Raw genomic sequence first — 17,666 nt, 5'->3', positions numbered from 1 at the left:
CATCGATCCCAATTGTGTGGATCGATGCTCATGATATTAGTCACTGGATTGTCTGGTCCAGACTCGATTATTTACAGAGCGCCGTCATATAGCTGGAATACTTCTGAGTGCGGCGTAAAACAACAAACCAACCAACCAACCAACCAACCAACCAACAAACCTAAGTATTTTAAATGTATTCGGACTGGTCCATCAGATTTCCTTGAAAGCTATTCATATTGTTGGAGATATGAGTGAGTGAGTTAAAATTTAACGTCACATCGGCATTATTTAAGCCATATAGCGACGAGACCAAGTTAACATATTCACAGTTCAGTCTTTTAAGTAAAGTTATATTTACAAAAGTCATGAAACATATTTGAGCATACTTTATTGTAAAAACCATTGATGAAACATATTTGAGCATAATAATATCATGTATACAGTTTAAAACACGGGCTATAGGCCACCAGTAACCAAAGTTGGGCCACCTCGCTGGGGATCATGGGGACTTACAGTACCTCTGCTTCCTGCATGATACCCTAGCAGGATTTACGTTATCACTTTAGCTACTGGTGGTGGTGGTCAATACGAGCCAATATTACAAAAGACTCAGCAATGAGTTGGCTTAAAAACACTGGTTGATGATATATAGTTACATCGATTATGATAGGATTACGTGTCACACCGGGGGACAATAATTTTACGATACTTTAACCTCCTGGATAGAGCCTTCAATAATGTCAGTTGATATTAGCATCACACCAAATTTAAAAACAAGCATTTAATTATCCACATACAAATTTAAATTTATTATACAGACCAATTTCTATCTAAAAGCTGATAATAAGATGACCAGTGACACGGGAAAAGAGATCTTTCAGATTTACGCCTTGATCATGCGAATCCCTTGCGTTTGCAAAGTCCACACAGTCAAGCAATATGTGCTCGACGGTGAACTATTCATCACAAGGGATACAATTAGGGGTTCGTCCTCATCTGTCTTAAGAAGATATTCGTGGGTGACCCGGCTGTGGCCAATACGACATCGTCGTAAAACGACCTCATCATGTCTTGACTGACAAATATACGGAAGCGTAGTAGGGCCACGGTGAATTCTTCTTGTCTAAGTATCTCCTACCTAGGACTTATTATCTCCCACGTAGGACTTAGTTTCCTCTACGAAGGAGATACTAAGTCCTACGTAGGAGATAGTTATTCTAGTCCACACTATGTCCTACGTAGGAGATACTAAGTCCTAAGTAGGAGATAGTAAGTCCTACGGAGATACTAAGTCCTACGTAGGAGATAGTTATTCTAGTCCACACTATGTCCTACGTAGTCCACACTAAGTCCTACGTAGGAGATACTAAGTCCTACGTAGGAGATACTATGTCCTACGTAGGAGATACTAAGTTCTACGTAGGAGATACTAAGTTCTACGTAGGAGATAGTAATTCTAGGCCAGTTCTACGTAGGAGATAGTAATTCTAGGCCATACTAAGTCCTACGTAGGAGATACTTAGACAAAACAATTCACCGTGGCCCCACTACGCTTCCGTACAAATATGATTGTTTCTTCTGGTGAATGACCAAGTATTGTATGAAGTTGCTCACGATGATCAATATGACACATGAGAAATCATCATAAATAACATTAACTTATTTGGAAGATGTCATCGCTTTTGATCGATTATCATAAATGAGAATCTGTCCAGATAAAGCATTTGCTTACTCTAGAATTCGCGACAGTATCATCAAAGAAAATAACTGCACAGAAACCATCAATAATGTCAGTTGTTTTTACTAGATCATTCTCAGCCTAGCTGATGCTGAATAACATCTCAAATATTCTTACTTATGCCAGGTATTTGAGAATCACAAGCAAAATGTTCAGGATTGGTTCTTATAAGTGTCATCATCCTCCATAAAAACTTGTTCCATTCAATGACGCTTCCAAAACATAATGGGAACAATTTCGAATGCCAATTCCCGATAAACCAATTTCGTTTGTGATGGGATAAACACCGAAAGACCTGAGGCCATCTTCAATAGAAGTCTTCAGATATTTCAAAATCGTTAACCGCCTACTTGTATTTCGTCACATAACAAAATCAAATCAAGAAACAAACGGAAGAGTTCATAGAACAGTATGTGGGAGATTACAATGGACATTCTGATTTTACTATATAACATGGGCGTACCTGATTTTGCCATAACATGTATAGTACTACTGTTAACTTTGTATTTCAACAGAAACTAAAAGGCGACTATGCTTGTCGTAAGAGGCGACTAACGGGATCGGGTGGTCATGCTCGCTGACTTGGTTGATGCATATCATCGATCTCAATTGCGTGGATCGATGCTCATGCTATTACTCACTTGTTTGACTGGTCCTAACTCGATTATTTAAACAGACCGCCGTCATATAGCTGAAATATTGCTGAGTGCGGCGTTAAACAATACACCAACCAACCAACATTGGATGAAGACTGTATGTTCATGCTTTTGCCCCGCTGCGACTGAGCAAAGCAAAACTTGCTTGCTTCTTTGTTGTTTAAGGTTGGACCAGGAAACGCCCAGCTACATGACGGTGACCTGTAAATCTTAATCATGTCCACACATTACGGGTTGACATTGTGAGCCACGCCCGTACCATAATGATACGAGGACACAAAATTATGATCAGAATTCCAACAAGATACCTGCGGTAGAATAGGTCTTCAGCAACCCATGCTTACCGTATAAGGCGACTTTGCTTGTCGTAAGAGGCAACTAACGGGATCGGGTGCCAAGCTCGCTGACTCGGTTTATGCATGTCATCGATCCCAATTGTGTGGATCGATGCTCATGATGTCAATCACTGTATTGTTTGGTCCAGATTCGATTATTTACAGACCGCCGTCATATAGCTGGAGTAATGCTGTGCGGCATAAAACAACAAACCAACCACCTCAAAATCTCCATGCACTGTCCACATTTTTCACTGAAATCGAGAATTTTCATTTCACAATGTCAGGCAGCTAAACACAATTCGGTAATAAATTCTGAACCATATTGATGACACAGTTCCCCTGTGCATACTTTTTAAGCAACATAAATAACGTTTGTGAATGTCAAAGTTTAAATGGATTCCTTTGAATGAACGTGTTTAACGGAACATTCTTCAAACCCCACAAGATTGAAATAGACACGACTGATTTTTACAAAAGCCATGATCAGCCTAAAATTGTCATAGCCTTTATTTCAACATCATTGTTAAACGTATTTCACTGGGTTTCGCTAGTAACATTTAGTTCAGATAAGACGTTCTCGATAAAAAAAGTTGTGACAATGCCATGAAAATAAACCAAAAACCATCGATAAGGACAGTTATTTCCTACTTAATCATTCTCAGCTTAGCCGATGGTGAAAGATACTGGTTGGTTTGTTGTTTAACTCCGCACTCAGCTATATGACGGCGGTCTGTAAATAATCGAGTCTGGACTAGACAATCCAGTGATTGACATCATAAGCATCGATCCACGCAATTGGTTGGTTGGTTTCTTGTTTTACGCCGCACTCAGCAATATTCCAGATATAGCCTGACCACCCGATCCCGTTAGTCGACTCTAACGACAAGCATAGTCGCCTTTTACAGCAAGCCATATAGTGACTTTGTCAAATTATCCAATACATAAATTTAGAATAAAAATCTGTCGACAAAGGACAGCAAAAGAACTAGATTATCAGAGATACAGCTTTAAAACTATTAAATGACCATACAGCTGTTAACTATTCATAACAATACAATATAAAAGTGGGCTATATTTCAACAACAACCAAAGGCAGGCCACCATACTGGGGACTTACAGTACCTTTGCTACCTGCATGGACCCTAGAAGGATTGACACCATCCCTTTAGTCACTGGTGATTGTGGAGAAGGTTAGCCAAAGATTAAAACAAACACATAATCTACGATTAAAACACTTCTATATACAAACTACTTTGAATGAAGTGGGGACAATACTTGCACGCTACTTCAACCCCCATCAAGGGTACAGCCACTAACAATCTCAGTTCATAATCCTACACTAACAATTAATAAAATATATAACTTTTATAATATACTGAACAGCATTGAAAACGCACCAGCAATAAATCTTGAAATATTACAAAAACAACTTGAGCAATGACCGATTTTGATTAGAACAGACATAGACGGACTATTAAGAAAGACGACAAAGGAAACAGGAATACAACACAGTAATTACAATTACGTCATCACTTTCAGGAAGACACATAGGGTTAAAATGAAAAATCAATATCTGTATGTCCGTCATTGACAGCAACACAGGCCGTGCAACGTCTTCTCATTGATCGAATAAGTCTGCGAATAGTGTTCTGGGGCATTCCACTCTTGATGTAGTGTATCTTCAAGTTCTCTCAGGTTCTGTACTTGCGGACGACGTGAGAGGCGTTGACCCAGGTAATCCCATAGATGTTCAATTGGCGATAGATCGGGTGACAGGGCTGGCCATGGAAGCAGAGGCACATTATTGTTCGCTAGGTACTGTGTTGAAACACGTGCTGTCTGCGCTCTTGCATTATCTTGCCGGAAGGTGTGCATATCCTGGTGCTGATGAAAGAATGGGATGACGTGATTTGCCAATATGTTATTCCTGTAGTAAAGGGCATTAACTCTACCACGACAAACATGGAGCTCTGTTCAATGGTTATGACTGATGCCGCCCCACACCATGACATCCCCCCATCGATCTGTCTGTACAACGCAGTCATTATGGTAACGTTCTCCATGTCGACACAAAGACCGTCAGCATTCCGTAAATGAGTGAGTGAGTGAATTAATATTTAAAGTCACATCGGCAATATTTCAGCCATATCGTGACTTGAACAAGTTATAGCATTTATCAAAAATCTGTCGACAAAGGACAGTACAACAACTAGCAATACATCACAGATTCTTACTTTAAAACTAGTTTTAGAACAACAAAATGTTTGGATTATGATAGACGACACATCATTAAAAACAGGCTATTGATCACCAACAACTAAAGTTAGGCCACCATACCAGGGACCATGGGGACTTACAGTACCTTTGCTACCTGCATGGACCCCAGCAGGATTTACACCATCCCTTCAGTTATTGGTGATTATGGAGAAATTTAGCCAAAATTAAAACAAACAATCATTCTACGATTAAAAACCTGGTATATATGAATTACTTTGAATGAAGTGGGCTTATGCACCCTCTCTGGGGGACAATAATTTTACGCTACTTCAACCCCCATCAAGGGTACAACCACTAACAATCTCAGTTCATAATTATATATTACCAATTTATAAAATATATAACTTTCTACATCAAAATGTATTAATCAGTTCAATTTCTTTTAAAAAAACAATAATTAAATGAGAGTTTATGTTAAAAAGATCCTTCAGCGACGAAACTTTGAAATAGTTATCCCTTGCGATGGAAAAATCAATACAGTCAAGCAGGACGTGCTTGACTGTGATTCTTTCATCACAAGGGATGCAGAATGGAGGATCCTCACCTTTTAAAATATATTCCTGAGTGTAACGTGAATGGCCAAAAAAACATCGTCTTAAAATGATCTCTTCAAATCTGGACTGACAACCCAAGTAGGTATAACCGATATTTGCTTTTATTGCATGTAATTTATTTATACCCACTTGGGTGTCCAACTTCTTCTGCATTAGATCTCTGATATAACATCTAATAACAGGTTTATAATCACTGTATGGTATAAGAAGTGGTGTCACAGATTTGTTGAGTGCTGCTTTTGCATCAGCATCAGCCATTGTATTACCAACAATGCCAACATGTCTGGGCAACCAACAAAAGACGATGTCGTATTGGGCAGTGGCGAGAACATTATTCAATTCTAAAATATCAAGAATCAGTGGATGATCTGAAGAACAATTATGTATGGCCTGAAGGCAAGACAAGCATTCAGAAAAGATGATGAACTGTTGAGATGATTGGTTTTGAATGTATTCCAATGCTATAAGAATAGCATTGGCCTCAGCTGTAAAAATAAAACTATTACCAGGAATTCTCGAAAACACCCTTTTAGATCCAATGACAGTGGCACTTGAAACATTGCCACCATCCTTTGAACCATCGGTAAAAATAGAGCGATGAGAATCATATCTGGACCTTAATTGGGCATATTCTTGTCGATATACCAATGGGTTTGTGTCAGATTTTTTAAGGTAGTTAGTGTTAAGTCTACCTCTGGTTTAACTAGTTGCCAAAGAGGTGTAGACAGTAGCCGGGAAGGTGAAATTTTAGAAAGATCAATATTAGCTGCTGTAATATGTGGCTTAATTGTGAACCCTAAAGGTGGAACAAGTTTTGGTTTTGATTGAAATAATGTGGCATACATGGGATTAAACACACACTCATATGCTGGATTCGAAGGATTTGAGTACAATTTAGTCACATATTGTAACGAAAGTTTGATTCGACGTTGTTTTAGAGATGGCTCATCGGCCTCTACATATAAGCTATCAACTGGTGATGTTCGAAAGGCTCCAAGACAAAGTCTTGATGATGTACTGTATCTAATAATTTTAAGTTGCTTTTACAGGCCCAAACCATAAATGATGGAGCCATAATAGAGTTTGGAAAGGATGAGAGAACGATATAAATGAACGAGAGTTGTCTGATCCCCTCCCCATTTTGAAGGAGAAACGACTTTCAACAAGTCAATTGCCTTCAGATATTTTATATGTGGTAAAAATGTTAGATGATTATCAAATATAATACCCAAGAACTTTGCTTCCTTGACAACTTTAATAGGAAAACCAGCCAAAAATAGTTCAGGGTCCTTATGCGGTTTATATTTGCGGCAAAAATGGATACAGTTTGTTTTGACTTTAGAGAATTTAAACCCATTCTCTAGAGACCATTTCTGTATTTTATTGAGGCATAATTGTAGCTGTCTCTCAATAGTGTGCATATTTTTACCACGACAAGATATATTAAAATCATCTACGAAAAGTAATCCATCCACTGCATCCCTTAAAACCATCGAAAGACTATTGATTTTAATACTAAATAGAGTAACTGACAAAATACTTCCTTGTGGGACACCCTGCTCCTGATTAAAATGGTCAGACAGGGTGGAACCCATTCGGACTTGAAATTGCCTGCCGGCTAAAAACTGTGATATAAAATGTGGTAAGCAGCCTCTCAGACCAAACTCGAGTAAATCTTTTAAAATGCCATGCTTCCAGGTAGTGTCGTAAGCTTTCTCAAGATCGAAAAAATATTGACACTTTATGTTGTTTGTTAACAATAGCATTTTTCACAAACGATTCCAATCGTACCAAATGATCAATAGTACTTCGATTTTTGCGGAAACCACATTGAATATTTGTTAGTAGGTTGTCCATATTTGGTCAAATATATCTAAAAGGGTTTCTAGACATGATTTAGGCAAATGTTTCAGGAGCTGGTAGTGAAAATTATCAGCACCAGCCGCGGTATCATGAGTTTGCCCTAAGGCTGTATGTAGCTCATGGAAGGAAAACACTTCATTATAGTCTTCCCCGTTATCAGAGTTAAAATTAACATTTTTCTTTTCCTGTTGTTTCTGATATTTTATGAATTCAGGGACAAAATTAGACGATGACGAATGTTTTGTCAATGTTTCACCAAGTTTATTGGCAATGTCTGATTTATCAGTTAATAACGGATTACCTTCCTTAAGATGGTGAACAGAAGACTTTGATCCTTTTCCTTTAAGTATTTGTATTTGGATATAGGAGTACGGGAATTTATTTTGGAGACATAGTTCCTCCAAGATTGACGCTTATTTCGTTCATAAGCCCGCCTAGCTTTTGCATTTGAAATTTTTACTTTATCTAAATTATGAACTGTAGGATGTCGGCGGAAGTATTTTTCTGCTTTCTTCCTACACTTCCGTGCCTGTTTGCATTCGTTAGTAAACCACGGTTTGCGAATATGAACATTTGCAGGGGACTTAGGAATTGTTTGAGCGGCTATTTCATTGAGCTGATCAGAAAACAACTGAATCTTCAATATTTTGAAAATGATGAGGGGTTAATTTTGCAGTACACAATATTTCATATTATGACCAATTGGCCTTTTTAAAATTCCACCTTGATGTGGAGTTTTCAGGATTCGGGTTCTCAGCTTTAAGAATGGTGGGAAAGTGATCACTTCCGCAGAGGTCATCATGGACCGACCATTCAAATTCATTAAACAGATTTGAATCTGTGAGAGACAGATCAAGTGCTGAATATGTTCCAGTGGCAGGATGTAAATAAGTGTTTGAATCATCATTACCGATACATAAATTATTATCAGAAATGAATTCCTCAAGTACTTCCCTTTATTGTTAGTGGTAACACTTCCCCATAGAGGGTTGTGTCCATTCAAATCACCCACAATGATGCATGGCCTGGGTAGCTGATCATATAGATTTTGAAGATCTGTTTGCCGAAGCATAGTGGATGGAGGAATATACAAGGAACACAGAGTAAAGACAACGTTCAAAGTTAAACGAACAGCAACGGCTTGAAGATTTGAATTGATAGAAACAGGGCTGTGAATCACGCCCTGTCTCACCAAAATAGACGACCCTCCAGTTGCTTTGGCGCCTGGGGGAGAATAGGAATGATGACATATATACTGCCTAATATCAAATTTGTCTGTACTTTTAAGGTATGTCTCCTGTAGACATAAAGCAGACGGTGTAAAATCCTGTATCAATAATTGAATGTCATTAAAATTATTTCTAAGTCCTCTGCAATTGCATTGGATTAGGTTATTTGATTGAGTCACGGTGGTTCAATAGGTGATCGTGAGGAGGAAGGATGTTTACCTCTGTCTTCTGAAGACAGGGTCACCTCCATATCCAGAGGTCCAAACGGGTTAGTAAGAGATACCTCAGGAGGAGAGGCACTTCTTTGATTTTTTTTTTGTCTTTTCCTTTCCTTTTTTTGAATAGTTGCATAATCAGTACTTGGTTCAGGCTGAAGTGTTGACTGGCGTGCAGACTGACTAGCAGGCTGACTGGCAGGTTGCTTTGCACGTTCGCTCATAGGCTGAATATCATTGTCAGATGATGACGTAGATGTACCTTTATTCTGACTCATGGATGTCATTTTAAGGGGGTTGATCAGAGTGGACCCAAGTAAGATCTGTCTGACATGTGATAGAATTACAGAGATAGAGACTACAGCAGAATAAGATTAGGTTGATGTAGTTGTTGGAAGCGTGGGAACAAGTTTTCGTGCATCATTATAAGTGATGTTGTTGGTATGTTTTATTTTAAGTATTTTAGATTCTAAAGTCCAAACAGGGCAAGATTTTGAAGAGGCCATGTGATGACCATCACAATTTTTACATTTAAGGTCCTCGTTGCAGTCTGAGCTGTCATGGCTCCCACTACATCGTTGACAAACTGGGGATCTAGTGCAAGATTTTGATCCATGGCCAAACTTTTGGCATTTGAAGCACCGGAGTGGAGAGGGGACATACACCTCCACTCCAATATTCATGTAGCCAACTTTGATCGATGTAGGAAGAGTAGTTCTGAAGAAGGTAAAACGATATGTATTTGTTTGAACAACATCTCCATCTTGCTTCCTGGTAGACCTTTTGACGGCAGTTACACCTTGCGTTCCTAATTCTGCAACAATCTCCTGCTCTGACATGTAAGACAGACAACGGGTCCAGTCACGCAAATGCCACGGCAAGAGTTTAGTGTTCTGTGCTCAGACACAGCAACCTCAATATTGGCAAACAATTTGACAGATAGTAGATTGAGAGATTGCTGTTTCTTTGCACATTCAACCAGGAGGGAACCACTACGTTGACGAGTCACGTTCGTAACCTCTCCACAAATTCCTGAAATGGCTTTCGATACAGCAAACGGATTGAGTTTGATAGGCTGTTTATCAAGGGTCTCTATTACTAGGAATCGAGCCCAGGTATCGATATGTTGAGATACATTATCAGTTTCTGTATCAACTTCTAAATGTCTTCTTTTTGGACGGTTGGAACCAGATAATTGAAGGGCCATGGTGAAAGGAAAATATTTCAGCACCCCTGCTCCCCACCCACCAACAAGGGCAGTGTAATATTGCATCGGAACTCCAGCATGCAAACACCAGGAATACAGGGGTGTTATACTCCAGCAAATATGACATGCATAGCTACATTTGTCTACAAAGTTGACTGCCAGGCTGGTTCTGCCCATGACAATAGAATACAGCAGTCAACATTACCAGATTGGCCCATGAGCCACCGCCTTCTGGCATAAGACTCTAGGCAAAATATAAATTGGCACTAATAACATTATCATATTACATGATAAACAATTTATTTCCTTTGATATTTTTAAATACAATTATTCCATGCACGGGGCATGGCGTGACCAGCCGATTGATAGAATTGAGCCAACTCCACCACCTGTCTAGGTGAAGTAAGGGTCGAAGTGGTGTGTTGGGCAAAGGAACACTGTTCCTGGCTCCAGTGCCCTCAACAACCAGAATCCCGTCCTCCACCCACACAGGGGTGCAACCCACGGCAAACAGGTTGCCCGATTCGGTCGCCTTTTACGACCAGCAATGGGGTGCTGTGGACAAATTCTTCCCCGAGTCCACACGGGGGAAGAGCGATTAGCGTTACCCAGCACTCACCAAGAGGAGGTTGCTCTTCACGAGTGCCCATTCCGTAAATGAAAACGGGACTCATCAGTGAACAGCACACCATGCCACTGCCTTTTGGCCCAACGTAGACGAGTATGGGTCCAACATATGGACGTCGAGCACGTAGCCCTGCTGAGCGGAGACGTCGACGTACGGTGTCAGCACTGATCAATTCCGCTAGCCTTGTACGGTTGCTGCAGTCCTGGTAGCCGGAAGTGTACAATTATGAAGATGCCGACGAACAATATGGCGATCCTGACGTGGTGTAGTTACAGGACGTTGACCCGGACGTGGTCGGTCTCTGGTGGTTCTTGTCTACTAGTATCTGCTCAGTAGCCTGAGGACTGTTGAATAATGGCATTGAAACTGTTGTGCAACGACTCTACTTGACGTACCAACTTGAAGCATGCCCAAGGCACGTTCACGTTCCTGTGCTGTTAATCTTGGCATTTCTTGTGTCAGTACCCTTTACGTCTGCAGCAACAAGTGATGTGGCTTTTAAAAGTCTGTCTTCTATAGCCCTATTCTGCATACTTCCCGTGAAACAAAACACGTTTTCCATGATGTGCACGCAATTGGTTGCGTTTTTGCGATTTCGCTCACTAAAAATTAAGGAATGTGTTTTGACGAGCTGTTCTTCTTGATGCTTCGTCCAGAACGTCGTATATTACTCATTCACTTATATATTTTCATATGACTTAAGCCCGGATAAAAATACATCCATTTTCATGTTGGTGCGTTTTCAATGCTGTTCAGTATGTAACAAAAACAAATTCTTTTATAAATGGAAGAATAAATGAGAGTTTATTTCAAAAAGATCTTTGAGTGATGAAACTTTGAAATTTTGATCCCTTGTGACGGCAAAATTAATATTCTCTCATCACAAAGGATACAAGATGGAGGATCCTCTCCTTTCAAAAAATACTCGTGAGTGTATCGGGAATGGCCAAATCGATATCGTCTTAGAATGACCTCTTCAAATCTGGACTGACAGCCCAAGAAGGTGTAATCTATAGTTGGTTTAATATCATGTAACTTATTGTTACCTACTTGGGTGTCCCACTTCTTTTGCATTAGATCTCTTGTGTATTATCTAATAGCAGGCTTATTATCACTATATGGAATTAGAAGTGGTGTCACAGATTTGTTGAGCACTGCCTTTGTGATACAATTTGTTTGTATGTTGTTTAACGCCGCACTCAGCAATATTCTAGCTATTTGACGGCAGTCTGTAAATAATCGAGTCTGGACCAGACCATCCAGTGGTTGACATCATGCGCATCGTTCCACGCAATTTGGATACGATAACATGCTACAAACCAAGTCAGCAAGTCTGACCACCCGATCCCTTTAGTTGTCTTTTACGACAAGCATAGTCACCTTTTATATCCTGCCCTATCGGTGGTACCAAAGAAAAAACAAGGTTAACCAAGTGAAGCAAAAGCACTAAAAAGAAAAACAGAAAGCAAACCCAAGTTAACAAGCAATTTAGAACAAGCATGAAATACTAATATACCCTGCCAATATGACATGTCCGGTTGTGTGCAATGCATTAGCTCCTGTGAACTATGTTCACTGGACCTTTTAGTATAGGCCTAATTGCAGCACTAAAAAAGTTACTACTGGTGTTGTTTTGCCATCTGCAGTTTATGATAGAATACGTAACTGTATTTGTAATGAGTAAGGATGAGACATATGGACAATTAATTAGGAGCAACGTTTCGGTGTAGGTTTTAACACCGTTATCAAGCAAGTGAAGTACAGAATATGGTTAACAAGAATACATACAGGACAGGAGGCAGTGTTTATACAGCTGAGTTGGTTTAAGATACAGTTACACTGTTGTATTTGTAATGAGTTGTGTTGTTACTTAAACAATGATCAGAGAAGTAAGGAAGTTCTTACTTTACTTAGAGATCAATGAGAGCAGGGGTCACCATGAAGTGTACTGAGAAGTAGACTGGAGTCTGGAATGCTACAGCAGTGGCATGACCAGTAAAAACAAGTCCAGTGCAGCTTCAAGTCATGGAGTCATTTTCCGCACACAAAGAAATCTTCAAGTTTCAGTTTTTCACTCGGATTACAGTTGAAATCCCAAGCAACTAGGACATGTTCACATTCATGCTGCTTGTAGAGATTCTGAAGTGTCTGCATGAAGATAGTAAGTGAATGCGACATCCGTGTCCATGACACTTTTGGAGGTACATACACAAGCAATGCAGAATTTGCCAACAAGAAAGGAAATGTATTTAACATTGCGAGATGACATTACATCACATAGCTGGACACTGTTCTTGTTGAAACATCCACAGCAATACCATGTGTTGTGTCTCCTGAATAGACTTGAGACTTGTGGATTGTGAGGCCCTATGCGAAAGTTCCTGGATACTGTCTTCTTTCAACCATGACAGAATATTGTACGGTTTTCAAGATCTGCTCCGGAAACGAGGACTATCATCATTTTCAGTGTAAGTCCAAGTCGTTGCAGACCCGTGAAGATCCGGGGTAGAATAGGTCTTCAGCAACCCATGCTTGCCCTAAAAGGCGACTATGCTTGTCGTACAAGGCGACTAACGGGATCGGGTGGTCAGACTCCCTGACTTGGTTGATACATGTCATCGATCCCAATTGCGTGGATCGATGCTCATGATATCAATCACTGTATTGTCTGGTACAGACCCGATTATTTTACAGATCGCCGTCATATAGCTGGAATATTGCTGAGTGCGGCTTAAAACAACAAACCCAAAACTAAGTCGTTGCCAGGGAAAGTCGAGTTTTAAAAAAATAATCCCAAAGTATCAAAAGGCACCAGTTTTCCACTAGACCTATTTATGTGCCAAGTTTGGTGAAGAAATATTGTCCAGTTTTCAAGATCTGCTCCGGAAATCAGCACTACCACCTTCAAAGCCAAAGTTGTTGCAAGAGAAACTCGAATAGGTTTATCAAAAATCCCAAAATATCAAAAGGCACCAGTTATGTGCCAAGTTTAGTGAAGAAATATTGTGCGGTTTTGAAGATCTGCCCTGGAAACGAGTACTACCACCATTTTCAGTCTAGGTTTAAGTCGTTGCCATTGAAACTCGAAAAATATGTATTTCAATAATCCCAAACTATCAAAAGGCACCAGTTTCCCACTAGATCTATTATTGTGCCAAGTTTGGTGAATAAATAGTGTACGGTTTTCAAGATCTGCACCGGAAACGAGGACTACCGCCATTTATAGTCTAAGTCAAAGTCGTTGCCATGGAAACTCGAAAAATAGTTTTGTTTATAAATCCCAAAGTATCAAAAGGCACCACTTCCCCACTAGACCTATGTATGTGCTAAGTTTGGTTAAGATATCTTTCATGGTTTTTGTGTTCTTCTCCGGAAACGAAATGTGACGGACGGACGGCACCCATTCCTATACCCCCTTTCTTATACCAGGAAGGATAATTATCACCATGAAAAGAAAACTAAAACAACTCTAAGGCAAATCCGATACAAATAAAAGCTTGCAAACTAGAGTTAAGCAAATATTCTTATGAAACCCTACGCAATTCAAAGCAATTCACATGTGAAAATGTTGTTATGAGAATTCCCGTGAAGATCCTGCGTGAAAAAAGGTCTTCAGCAACCCATGCTTGCTGTTAAAGGCGACTATGCTTGTCTCAAAAGACGACTGTGCTTGTCGTAAAAGGCGACTAAGGGAATCAGGTGGTCAGGCTCGCTGACTTGGTGGATGCTTGCCATCGATCTCAATTGCGTGGATCGATGCTCATGATGTCAATTACTGGATTGTCTGGTCCCGACTCGATATTTACAGACCGTCGTCATATAGCTGGAATATTGCTGAGTGCGGTGTTAAAAAACAAACAAGTAGTTTAGATAATGCATTTGCTTACTCTTTATGGCCGTCTCATGAAGGATTGGTTGGTTGGTTTGATGTTTAACGCCGCACTCAGCAATATTACAGCTATATGACGGCGGTCTGTAAATTATCAAGTCTGGACCAGTTACTTGTATTTCGTCACATAACAAAATCAAATCAAGAAACAGACGGAAAAGTTCATAGCAGAATGTGGGGGATTACAATGGACATTCCGATTTTGCCTTAACATAACAGTGCTCCTGTTAACTTTGTATTTCTTTTAAAATGATTTGGTTTAGTTTGTTTGTTGTTTAACGCCGCACTCAGCAATATTCAAACTATATGACGGCGGTCTGTAAATAATCGAGTCTGGACCAGTTATCCGGTGATTGACAGCATGAGCATCGATCCACGCAATTGGGATCGATGACATGTATCAACCAAGTCAGCAAGTCTGACCACCCGACCCCGTTATTCGCCTTTTACGACAAGCATAGTCGCCTTTTACGGCAAGTATGGGTTGCTGAGGACCTATTCTAACCCGGAATCTTCACGATTGTAACCGCACAGAAACCATCAATATGTCAGCATCATTCTTAACTTAGCTGATGCTAAATAACATCCTTAATAATATTTACTTATGCAAGGTATTTGAGAATCACAAGCAAAATGTAAAGGTTGGTACTAAAAAAGTTCGTCCTCCACAAATACTTATTCCATTCAATTAAGCATCAAAACATAATGGAAACAACTTCAAATGACACTTCACGATTAACCAATTTCGTTTGTGATGGGATAAACACCGAAACACCTGACGCCATCTTCAATACAAGTCTTCAGATATTTCAATATCGTTAACCGCCTACTTGTATTTCGTCACATAACAAAATCAAATCAAGAAACAGACGGAAAAGTTCATAGAACAGTATGTGGAGGATTACAATGGACATTCTGATTTTGCCATAACATAACAGTGCTCCTGTTAACTTTGTATTTCTTTTAAAATGATTTGGTTTAGTTTGTTTGTTGTTTAACGCCGCACTCAGCAATATTGACGGCGGTCTGTAAATAATCGAGTCTGGACCAGACAATCCAGTGATTGACATCATGAGCATCGGTATACGCAATTGGTACCGATGACACCTTTTCACACTTGGGGTCGGCAAATTGAAGTGTTGCGGAAGGTCCTAAATATCCCAACCCTAGAACAGATTATCTTCCTCCACCTGCGCGGAGTCAAGGATAACCCGTGAGGTTCAGATGTAATTCAGCTGACAGAAGATGCTAAACCATCTACTCCAGGTTCAAACACGTTTAATGGGGTACGCAACATTTTCCTTTACATATTTACTTTCAGTAATTTTACTTGAAATTGCTCTCTTTTCTCAGTGCGTTTGATTTTTGTTAGTTTGTTTGTTGATAACCCCGCACTCATCAATATTCCAGCTATATGACGGCGGTCTGTAAAATAATTGAGTCTGGACCAGACAATCCAGTGATTGATATCATGAACATCGATCCACGCATTTGGGATCGATCACATGTATCAACCAAGTCACCGAGCCTGACCACCCGATCCCGTTAGTCGCCTTTTACTCCAAGCATAGTCACCTTTTACGGCAAGTATGGGTTGCTGAAGACCTCTACCCCGGAATCTTCACGGGTCTGCATATGATTTAAATACTAGTAAACAGTGAACGTGGGTCATTAACGAGAACGTTGATGATCTCTCAGTTTTAAGATGAACGTATGATTTGAAACATAAAATGTTTCATCACCATGGTTCATATCTTCAGTGACAGTGCATGGAGGGTTTGTTTTAGGTGGTATACAATGTACATTTGAACATTTGCACATGACGCTGTTATTGCTACTATTGAAATTAATGTGTAAACTGAGACTGAAATTAACGTCAAAAAGGCATCTGCATTCGAAGTATCACATTCTCAAAATAACTACGACCAGGCAACGATCGTGATGTTCTCTGCCCTGTCAATAATGTATTATTGTGTGCAAGTGCACATTGCGTGCAAGTGAGGGATGGAAAGGGGGGCTTTTGACAAGCTCGCGATGATAAAACATTCATATACTGTAGGTTTTTTCAACGTGAGTTGTGGCAGTATCGGATGTCTATGGAATATATTTTAAATGAAGACGCATGCTCAATACCCATAACGTCACTTAAGGGTGGTAGCTCTCGTGTTAAGTTTCTATAATTAAAACAGTCATTAATGCTGGGACAACTAATGCCACTAGTTCCGTATGAATGCATTCAGTTACATCCCGTCGCTTACGTTAGCCCTATTGATTTAATTTAATTCAATTGCTCCAGTCTAGTGCCGATCGATTAGGATTCTCAAGCAGATGTCCCTGCTGTACATTTGAATAATACACCACTTCAGACAAAATTATCTGTCGTTTCAGATTAGATTTCGAGGGGGAACGAGACATGTTCCACGAGATTACACTCATTTCCTCAATTCACATATTACCGATATTCGAGGGAAAGAGCTCTGTTGGGCATTCTTGAGAAGTGTTTGTTAGGTCTTCAGCTACCCATACTTGCCGTCAGAGGCGACCTTGCTTGTCGTAAGAGGCGACTGACTTGGTTGATACATGTCATCGATCCCAATTGCGTGGATCGAGGCTCATGATATTAATCACTGGATTGTGCGGTCCAGACTCGTTTATTTACAGACCGCCGTCATATAGATGGAATATTGCTGAGTGCGGCGTTAAACAACAAACCAACCAACAAACCAATCATATGCAGCTCAACTTGCCTGCGTGTTTCATACTCTCTAGTTAAACTCAATTCACGGAGGTCTAAGATTTTTTGTTTGTTTGATTATTTTACGTCGCTCTCCGCATCCCGATCCCGTTTGTCGCCTCTTACTACAAGCATCGTCGCCTTGTACGGACTATTCTACCCCGAATCTTCACGGGTCCCATGAAGGATGGTGTGGTCGAACCGACCAACATGTACCTTTCCACTTCCGCATGAACATCTGTCCCTCAATCGACCTAAGCTGGTTATTGTAGCATTGGAGTGGAGGTGTACATCCCCAATCAACTCTGGTACTACACCTGCCAATCCTTTGGACATGAATCCAATCCCTGTCATGC

Source organism: Haliotis cracherodii, unplaced genomic scaffold (assembly GCF_022045235.1).
Source record: "Haliotis cracherodii isolate W230 unplaced genomic scaffold, xgHalCrac1.p SCAF_14, whole genome shotgun sequence".
NCBI lineage: Eukaryota > Metazoa > Mollusca > Gastropoda > Lepetellida > Haliotidae > Haliotis > Haliotis cracherodii.
Note: the sequence above shows the minus strand (reverse complement) of the source record.